General features: G+C 38.0%; 1 pseudogene across 1 annotated transcript; it reads left to right on the top strand.

The window, feature by feature from the left end:
• Positions 1–348: 348 nt before the first annotated feature.
• LOC311633765 (ornithine decarboxylase antizyme 1-like) lies at positions 349–1037 on the top strand (annotated as a pseudogene). The gene has a single exon. The product of its transcript is annotated as an ornithine decarboxylase antizyme 1-like (transcript).
• The last annotated feature ends 10007 nt before the right edge of the window (positions 1038–11044 follow it).

Below are 11044 nucleotides of genomic sequence, written 5' to 3'. Positions count from 1 at the left end.
AATAATAGCTAAAAAGCTTCCCAAATTTGATGAAATAAATTAATTCACAAAAAAAAAACCACCTCAACTAACTTTAAGTAAAATAAACTTAAATGACCACATCCAGACATCAAAACCCAAAAGTTGAATTCCAAAGAAAATGGGAAAATTCCCAAAAGCAGCAAGAGAAAAACAACTCATCATGTAAAAGGGAACCCCAACATAATTAAGATCAGACTTCTCATTAGAAACAGTGGAGGCCAGAAGGCAGTAGGATGGCATATTCAAGGTGCTGACAGTACAAAATTGTGAACCAAGAATATTATAACCAGCAAAACTACATTTCAAGATAAAGGTTTCAGCTGCCATATGGTGAAATTCTCCCTTCAGCAGATCCTCAACAGCCACTGCTTCATAAGAGAGAAGAAGGGGAATAAACCAGCCTCACCATGCTGTTCATCAGCCTGCACAGCAGCAGCAGCCAGCCACAACCACAAGAGTTGCAGGGTCTCCCTTAACTGCTGTAGTAACCTGGGTCCAGGGCCTCAGTGGGGAACCTGATGTTCCTCACCCTCCCCTGAAGATCCCAGGTGGGTGAGGAAACAGAGAGGGATCACAATTTATCAGTTAATTAATTTTACTCTATAATAGGCTGAATGTAACAGATGAAGTGACATCTAATAAGAAACCGAGAATTCTCAATGTCCAGACCAGGCTTTACAGATGTCAAACACATTAACTGGAGGGCAGGGCTGAGCAGCAGTTGCCTCTACATGGAGATCCCAGGCAGTGCTCTGCCTGAGGGGAGCAAAGGCAGCTTCACAGTTCTTCTGGAGTTTGTGGAGGAGCGGATGCACGTGACCATGTCTTCATTTGCTTCCAAAAGAACCATGATCACAGAGCAACTCTGCTCCATACCCTCAGCTTTATGGGCTTCGAGATTGAAAATGAAGCATCCCCTTGTCCCCAAGAGACCTAATGCTTGCTTTATGGCCTGTACATTTGAGAATCTTCTGAGGCAGACAAGTAGTAGCTGCACTAACTGTGCCCCTCCCTGACAGACCATTACAGTTTGTCCTCCCTTTGTGTGTCTTGCTTTATGCTGGTGGTATGACCAACTGCTGCACTGGATTGCAAATACCAGGCCTGCTCCCTTCCTCTGGGTTTGTCAGCATCTTGTAACTGTACAAACAAATGCTCACTCCAAATTAGTGATATATTTCTTGAAGTTTAATATTGTGTTTGTGATACTTAAGTATGTGCTTTAATTCTAAATAAAAATTTACAATAAAATATTATTGGTAATAATGAGATATTTCATAATAATAAAAAGGTCAGTCTATCAGAAATACATAACAATGATAAAAAAAAATATGTGCACCTGACCAGGGAAACATAAAGAATTCAACAACAGAGTGAGTCTTCAATACCCCACTTTCAATTATGAACAGATGATCAATAAGAAAACAGGGACTTAAGCAATGCTGTAAACCAACTACATGTAACAATAATTTATAGAACACTTCACTCAACAACAGCACACATGGAACATTCTCCATGCACCGGGCCTCTAGCATCAAAATAACCTACTTCACAAAACTCCAAGAATGTGGTTTAATAAGCTCTTTGTCTCTGCCCGATTGGTAAATGTGACCCTTCATGTACTCAGCACGTCAAAAATAAGAGACTTTAAATATGGACTCATAAAATATCAGTACAAAATGTAAGCCCCTGGTTTACAATTCAGTGCTGCCTCCCTAAAATCAAGAGATGTCCCCAATTAAACTTTGGTCCTCAACATGTCAGCCCTGGGGAACAGAGTAGCGCCCCTGACTCACAGGGGATTATCTGAAACTGCAGATAGTGCCAACCCCTATATATATACTGCTTTCTTCCCTATGCATACATACTTTTCACTTAAAGGAAGCACTTTGCCCATCCAAACTGACAGCACCACCACTTTTGCATTGAAGCCTCTACTGAATAAAATTAGGGTTACTTAAACATAGCGCTGCAATACAGCGACAGTTGACGTGATAACTGAGACTACTAAGTAACTAATGGGCAGCTAGCATTTACAATGTGGTACACTGGGAAAATGGACAACTCACATCCTGTGTGGGATAGGGCAATACAGCACAAGATTGCATCATACTACTCAGAAAGTTGAGAAATCTAAACGTATGAATTATTTATTTCTGGAATTTTCCATTTAACATTTTCAAACTGAAGTTGACAATACGTAACTTAAACTACTGAGAGAAAAACCGTGGATAAGGGGGGACCCTACTACACTAAGTAAGAATATTTCTGTTACCCTGCCTCCAAGACTCATGATAGCTCACTAGTTTGTTTCCTCTTAATTCTTCATACTTCAAAGCCCAAAGGGCCCAGGAGTCCCCATGGCCCCGGACAAAGCAGATTCAGCTTATTTTCTGAGTGGCAAGGGTAAGTCTGAAAGATGTTCTGCAATTCAGATATACAAAGAAATTGGGGCTAGAGGAGGCAGCTGAGAAATCACTTGCTATCTCTGCTGTTAGATAAACCACACATAAAATCACACTAGTCTGCTAAAATTATTACCATCTTCATACTTACTGACAATGAGGGGAGCATTAATCACCTGAAAATACCTAATCAGAGTGAGACCTTTTTATATTACCATTCAAAATTTTAACTGCCCCCAGCCTGATTTCTTTTAAGCAAATGTCCACAGACCTTACACATTTCATGGTTACTTTCTGTAGTTATGTAGCCTCCCCCCCCCCTACCCCGCCGTGTTCTACTCCCCTTTCTGTTCCTTCCCTTTTAAAAATGGACAGAACCTGGTTCCTATCACCTAGAGATGAATTAACCTTTCCAAATATCCTGACATTGCCTTCCTAGAAAAGTTCCCTGGAGCTCTGCAGCCGTTGGAGAAGAGAGGCAGCTTGGCTTTGACTTTAATACACATTTTGAAATACCTTTTGCAGGATGGCTGGAAATACGGAACTAATAACAAAGCGCTTCTAAAATTACCGATAAATCTGAAGCATTCCGCCTGGTGTACGGCCTTTGAAAGTCTTTAATTCATCTATTAAGTGATCAAAGATCTTGTTCAAGATATGATTACATTTCTTTTGTTCTCTTTGCACAATCATATTAAAATTGATAGCATTCCTAAAACCAAACAGCTTCCAAAGCTAAAAATAAAAACACACAAAATGACACCCTAACATTCATCACTTTCAAAAGGCAAGGCTCTGACTGGTCCTTAACTATCCCGGGATACACATGCTAGGACAAATCACCCCACAGAAATGATGCCAGTGAAGCTTCCACACTCCTGGAGTCGCTACTACGCATTTAGGTTTGAGCCAGGCGTCCTCAGTAAGGGGGTAGATAGAGAAGTTCTGGCTACTTGCCAAAGCCAAACCCAAGAGCAAGTAATTTCAGTAATACAGAATAGAGATCTCTGAGTGGGTGCTGGTGGACTTTGTCACATACCGAGGATTAGTCTTTCTTATAGTACCACTAACAAAACAAAACAAAACAAACAAACAAACAAAAAAAACATGTCATAGCCCAAGAATCGGCAGGAAAAAAATTTTTTTTAAATGACCACAATCCTTCTTAATCCTTGTTCTCCAGGAGTCAGCCATTTTAATTGTATTATATCTGTTTATTCTTGATCACCAACAAAAGGGGCTAGTAAATTATATCTATAAAAATAAGATAGTAGCCGAAACCAGTTTGGCTCAGTGGATAGAGCGTCAGTCTATGGACTGAAAGGTACCAGGTTCGATTCCGGTCAAGGGCATGTATCTTGGTTGCAGGCACATCCCCAGTAGGGGGCGTGCAAGAGGCAGCCGATAGATGATTCTCTCTCATCGATGTTTCTAACTCTCTATCCCTCTCTCTTCCTCTCTGTAAAAAATCGATAAAATATATAATAAATAAATAAATAAATAAATAAATAAATAAATAAATAAAAATAAGATAGTAAATATTTTTAGACTCTATGGGCCACTCAGTCTCTTGCAATACTCAACAGCACCATTGTACCATGAAAGCAGCCATAGATGACATGTCAATGAATGAGTGTGGTTGTTGTAAATCTTTATTCACACACAACAAAAGGCACTGGGCCCTACCTGGTTTGGCTCAGTAGATAGAGTGTTGGCCTGCAGACGAAGTGGTCCTGGGTTCGATTCCAGTCAAGGGCACATGCCTGGGTTGCAGGCTCAATCCCTAGTAGGGGGCATGCAGGAGGCAGCTGATCAATTATTTTCTCTCATCACTGATGTTTCTATCTCTCCCTCTCCCTTCCTCTCTGAAATTAATAAAAATATATTTTTAAAAAGATAGGCAGCCCTAACCAGTTTGGCTCAGTGGATAAAGCATTGGCCTGTGGACTGAAGGGTCCCAGGTTCGATTCCGGTAAAGGGCATGTACTTTGGTTGCAGGCACATCCCCAGAAGGGGGTGTGCAGGAGGCAGGTGATCAATGTTTCTCTCTCGTCGATGTTTCTAACTCTCTATCCTTTCCTCTCTGTAAAAAATCAATAAAATATATATATTTTTAAATAGGCAATGGACCAGATCTGCTTGCAGATGGTAGTTTGCCCATCCTTGTTCTAAAATGTGGTCATAACTACAACCTACACCTTTGGATCTTAGTCTACAACACACAAACACTGGGCAGTTCGTGGAAGAGTTCTTATTGTGGCCTCAGGATGGAAAAATAGAATTGGTCTGATAAGGGGAAAAGGTCATTTGAGTCACATGCACAACTTTCATATGGTTTTCTCTTCAAAAGGTTCATTTTACTCTCCAAATTAAATTTTTCGGCAACATTCATTGTTTCTTTAAAGAACATTAGACTTCACATTGTATCCCAGTTATTTATTACCTGAGTTTTGGTCTTAACAAATATGATTTTGTTATTCTCTGTCATCAATGGAGCAAGCACATGTGGTTTTGATTGACAAAATTGTGATAAAATTCACTGCATCTTTAAAAAAGTGATTGAAAAGTTTTCAGACTGTTGCAGAGAATGTTGGGGGGGGGGGGGGGGACAAGGGGATTGAATTTCAACAAAAGACATGCCAGATTTTTCCCCTGCTCTTATTATTCAACATTCTCCCACTACTCAGTATCTAATTAGATATTGCAGCAATCCAGGAATCATGTGTTTCTCTTTAAACTTTTGGCAAAGTCCACTGCACTATGGTTAACATTGGACACACTTGGGTTTCCCTCTAGGGACCAGTGCTAGGTGACATCACATGCTATGTCACAAATAATGGAGCATAAATAAGTGTGCATGCTCTGAGATAAGCAAAACATGAGCAGTCACTTTGTTTTCCCCTCTTTTCATTTACTTCATATTCCCGTTCATTTGGTTGCTTGAAAAACCTCTTTGTCTCAACCTTTTTCAGAAACAGGTATCCATTGCTATTACAACCCCCAGAAAAACCATAATTCGATTTTTTAAAAATCTCAGGGGTAATACAATATAGTTCTGTCTGAATTGTCAAACTCTGTTGGAATGGCTATCTTGATTAACTTAAGACTGAACAAAACACATATAATACTAATGAGGACCACGGCAAGCCACCACAAAACCTATTTGCCCTTAAAATAGGTAGCTAACTGAGCAAGAAGAAGAAAAGAATGAACACAATACAAAACAACTTGACCTCCAAAGCTGTCTGCCATGTGGTTGTTTCCCTCATGAACTGATATCAGTATCTGAGAGCAACCATCCCATCTTCATGCTACACCCTTCTTGTTACAGAACTGGAACAGAAGGAAATTATATAACCCATCAGTTACTAGGAAAATGCTGAAGATGCCAAAAAATACAAAGACATAATCAGACCTTTTTAACTTGGAAAAATGTGCTGTTTGTGAACAGGGGATAAATGTCCTGAAACTATCTGCCATATGTCTGCTTTCCTTCCACTGGGCTACATTCCAAATAGGTTGTAGTAGTTCCATGTTTTTCTCTAAAATATGAAAAACTATTACTGAATAGATTTTATAAATGGTTTTCTTCACAGTGCCTAATGTGCAAATACTCCAAATAATTGCTTTAAAATCAATTTGCCAGCATTCAGAATTCCTTGGCCAGGGAATTTCTGATTTCAGATATACTTTGAAGATTCACTCTCATCAGATTATTTTCACCTACTAGTGTTGGAAAATAAGCACTTTTTAAAAAATACAACACTTAACAATAAAACAATCTACTTAGTAACATTGTCCCATGGCTTCAAATATTATACTAGTGACCAAATATTTGACATAAATGTCCTTTTAAACAAACTCATAAAATATTGCCGTGAGGGTAAAAAATACCAATAAATTATAAAAACTAGGCCTTTCATTGGGTCATCATCTAGACCAGTGATTTTCAACCTTTTTCTTCTCATGGCACACATAACATAAATACTAAAATTCTGCAGCACAACAAAAAAATATCTTTTGCCGATCTGACAAAAAAAATTGATATAATTTAGATTTCTTTTTAAAAATAGTAATAATAGTAAATACCTTACCCTTTTTGCGCCAAAGTGACTTTTTACAAAATCAGGTGCCTGTATTTATATATAAGGATTTCTAGTACCAAGAATTAACAAACCATGCAATTTATTATGACTTGACCAAAAAGATACAACTCTTATTATATCAACTATATATTTAAGGTTCAAGATAGAGCATTCACACTGGATGGTTACTGATATGTTGGCTATAGTCACTTTTTATTTTGACAATCTAAGGAAAAAGCTGTTAGTAACCCTTACTAAATAGTCAAGTACTGCATGTTTTAAAAGTTCTTGCAACATACCAGTGTGCTAAGTTATGGTAAATTATGGCCCTGCAATGGACATTCATTCTGATACTACATATTCATATACTACATATAGGTGTCCAAAGCCATCAAGCCAGCCATATCATTTATCTGGCTTATTGAAAACTTCCAGAAAAATGACTGTCACCTATAGAATTCTCACAATAAGCCATACCAAAATGACCAATGATCCTATTGCTAGATAATCAGTTCTCCATTTATCTTGCTTTTCCAGTGAGCTCCTTTAAAAACTTTCTCTTTTCTTCTATATTGTTATTTGTGTTATTCCATAGCACCTCCAAGGCAGAAATGTGGGCTTTGGACACCTAAGAAACACATAAGTAATCTCAAAACTGTTTAAAATAAATTTAACTCAAATGGTGATAGATCTGGTGAAGACTGAACTGTTTTTGATCACTTCTAACTCAAAAGACTATCTCTAAGCCATGTATTTAATTGGGCCTGGTTCAAAGCAAAAGCATAATAAAAAATGATCCCCGCTCATTTTTGTATCTCTGGCCAAAGAAGCAGTAATAATATCCACATTCCATTTTATAGGGGTCAAAGAAATATGCATGTAATGATTTTTTTTTATAAATTAACAACATTTTGAAAAGAAATTCATTATGTTAAAAACAATTAAAATTTCATACTGAGGCAGCTTCCTTTTGTTCAGAGTTCTGTCCTGTCAATGGAACTATTTTAAAATTTCTCTTCATATGGGAGCTTCTCAACTGCTTTTAATTGTTTTCATTCTCCCTCCCTGAATCTTTTCTAACTTCATTACATTTTTGTTTAATTATAGCAAAGCAAAATGGGATGGTGATTCTAAAAGCAGATACATTATGATCTTAAAATATATATAATCTTACGTGCTAAAAAGTATAACAAGTCCTATATACAAGTCAGCACAAAAACTCAAGTTATTTCCTGCCACTATTCTGGGCAGCAGCAGTGGGTGTTGTCTTCCCTGCTGGCTCCTGTACTACCTGGCAGGAGTCAAGATGGGGAATTTTTCTTTTCTTTTACTCTTAGCAATAGAAGCCAGAGAATGCTGACAATTAGTATTTTGTTTAAGTGATTATTTTGTTCAGCTTTGAACGTTATATTAAAAAATATAATAAATAATAAATGCTTTTAATACAGCATGATTACGATTTCTAGAATTAAAGTCTGGATATATAACTTCCAAGACACTGACAAAAATAGAAGCAAAGAATACAAAGTTCATGGTTTAAAAAAAAGGACACAGGAAAAATTAAGTATAAGAAGGAAGCTCTGAAAGCAACAAGAGTAGTATAGGTCAACCTACTATTATTATTATTATAGTAATAAATATAAATGAGATAACCACGTCTATTAAGGGACAAAAATTCTTAGGGTTGGATTTTAAAAACAATGAAATTTGCTTAAGTACTTACAATGTGACACAGAAAGCTGAAAAGTAAAAGGGTGGACAAAGATGACTACCTATTATAAACCTAAAGAAAGTGATAGTAGCCATGGCCAGTTTTTCTCAGTGGATAGAGCAGCAGTCTGAGGACTGAAGGGTCCCATGTTCGATTCCAGTCAAGGGCACAAGCCCATGTTGTGGGCTCAATCCCCAGTAGGGGCATGCAGGAGGCAGCAGATCAGTGATTCTATTTCATCATTGATGTTTCTTTCTCTCTCTCTTCCTCTCTGAAATCAATTAAAAAAAAAAAAGGTGATAGTTCCTATATTAGTATCAGTAATACCCAAAATGAAAGCGTATCATTAAATAAATAATGTAAACTGATAAAAGGAACAATATACAAAGAAGCTATAACAATCACTAGCTTTTATACATAGAGTAACATTGCCTTGAAACAGAAAAATAAATTTAAAAGAAGCAAAGACTAAGAAAAATACAAGAAACAGCAGAGTGTAAATTTGACAAATTAGTTAAAATATAAATAACAATATATATGATTACCTCCACACAAAGCAAATACTTTAATATCCGATGAATATTAATATTATTTAAACATATATCACCTACAAAGAACTGAATTCCAAATAGTAACAACTATGCAGGCATTATATTTTATTATCTTTCCACAGTGTAATAAATTTTTAAGAATAAACAAAATAAAATAAAATGAAAACTTTCGACAACCTGAACGCCTTTGGGGCCTCCTAATTAGAAGCACTCACAGATTATTTAGAAAATAATTACAATGGGCAGAAACAGGTTTGGCTCAGTGGATAGAGCGTTGGCCTGCATACTGAAAGGTCCCGTGTTCGATTCCAGTCAAGGGCATGTACCTTGGTTGCGGTCACATTCCCAGTAGGTAGGGGGTGTGCAAGAGGCAGCTGATTGATGATTCTCTCTCATCGATATTTCTAAATCTCTATCCCTCTCTCTTCCTCTCTGTAAAAAGTCAATAAAATGTATTAATATTTTTAAAAGAAAATAATTACAATGGTAATAATACTACAGCAACACTTATAAGGTGTGCCTAAAACTATGTCCAGAGGCAAATTAATAGCCTTACTTGTTAGCTTATTAAATAGTAAAGAATCCAAATAAATTAACTAAAGCATTACATTTAATATATGTATTTAATATATATGGTATACTATTTTAAAAGCCCCTTACAATCAACCTCTGTATTCACAGGAAATGCTCTCAGGTGTTGGCTCCCGTTTACTGTTTGTGGGTTAGGAAAGGAAGACCTGGCCTGTCACGACTGCACCAATCTGATGCCTGGAGACAATTCTAAGAAAAATTAAACAGAAGAAACACACAACTGCAGCCAACAAGAGGTTGTACTAGCTACAAATACTGAGCAACACAAATGAGAGGTTTCCGAATACTGTTCTATACAAACTAGTAGTGTCAAAGTGTTGGAAATTTATTTTTTACTCTAGAATTCCTGGGTCTTGCCTCAGAACGTGCAAGTCAGGATCCCCAGTGGTAAGACATAGTAGGAATCTGTGTTTTGGATAAAGCTTTCCGGTGAGTTTAAATTATAGCCACTTTTGGGAACCAGTAGGGACAGATCTTAATTTTTAATTATCAAACAATAAAAATGTTACTAAACACATAAAGATTATCAGCACATGAAGAAGTCAGAGAGAGTATGTTTAATGTTAATGCAGGAAACAGTAGAGAATGTTTCAGTGGGGTTAAAGAAGCTGAAGCTGGCATTTCATCACAGAAACAAGAATAAAACGGGGGAAAATGAGGATGGAGTAAGGGTAGAGAAGAAATTATCTGAGAACAAGAACGAATTCTTCAAACTCAGAGAAAGGGAAGAAGAGAGGGAGAGAAGTGAAGGGAGGGGGGGAGAGGGGAAGAGGATGGAGTGTTTAGTAAAGACAGTGAAGAGCAGAATAGTAACCATTTAAAACTGAAAAACTTATTTTTCTAAGAGTTTTTAAAGTACAAATGAACAGAAGAGAGGCTTGTGATGGCTTTGTAATGTGTCAATTTGGCTAGGCTGAACTACATTTCCTGGAGTTCCATTTCATGTGTGTATGAGAGGGGGGAAAGGAGAGAGGGAGAGAGAGAAGGAGAGAGAGGGAGAGAGGGAGGGAGGGAGGAAGGGAGGGAGGGAGGGAGAGAGAAAAAGGGAGGGAGGGAGGGAGGGAGAGAGAAAGAGGGAGGGAGGGACAAAGAGAGAAATATATTCAGACACACACATATATATATACTATTTATGCACCACTGTTCTAAGTAATTATCCATCAAATCCTCACAACCATCTTATGAGATTGATTTTCTAACTATCCACAATTTATAGGTGAGGAAACTGAGACACAAAGGGATTTATACATAAACTAGAAGCCCAGTGCACGAAATTCATGCATGGGGGTGAAGGGGTTCCTTCAGCCCGGCCTGCACCCTCTCCAATCCAAGGACCCATTGGGCCTAAATCAGCAGTCAGACATCCCTCTCTCAATCCAGAACCACTGGCTCCTAACAGCTAACCTGCCTGCCTGCCTGGTGCTCCTAATTGCCTCTGCTTGCCTGCCTGATGCTCCTAACTGCTCCCCTGCCAGCCTGATCGCCCCCTCACTTCCCTCCCCTGCGAGTCTGATTGCCTCCAACTGTCTCTTCCCCCACCCCCACTGGCCTGATTGCCCCTAACCTGCTTCTGCCTCAGCCCCGCCACCATGGCTTAGTCTGGAAGGATGTCTAGAAGGTCTCCTGGTTTAATTATTAGTATAGATTCACCAACTTTACTGAACTTTCTTAAAGAAATCA

Source organism: Pipistrellus hanaki (assembly GCF_964339955.1).
Source record: "Pipistrellus hanaki genome assembly, chromosome: 15".
Lineage (NCBI taxonomy): Eukaryota > Metazoa > Chordata > Mammalia > Chiroptera > Vespertilionidae > Pipistrellus > Pipistrellus hanaki.
Note: the sequence above shows the minus strand (reverse complement) of the source record. Positions and strands in the feature narration are given on the sequence as shown.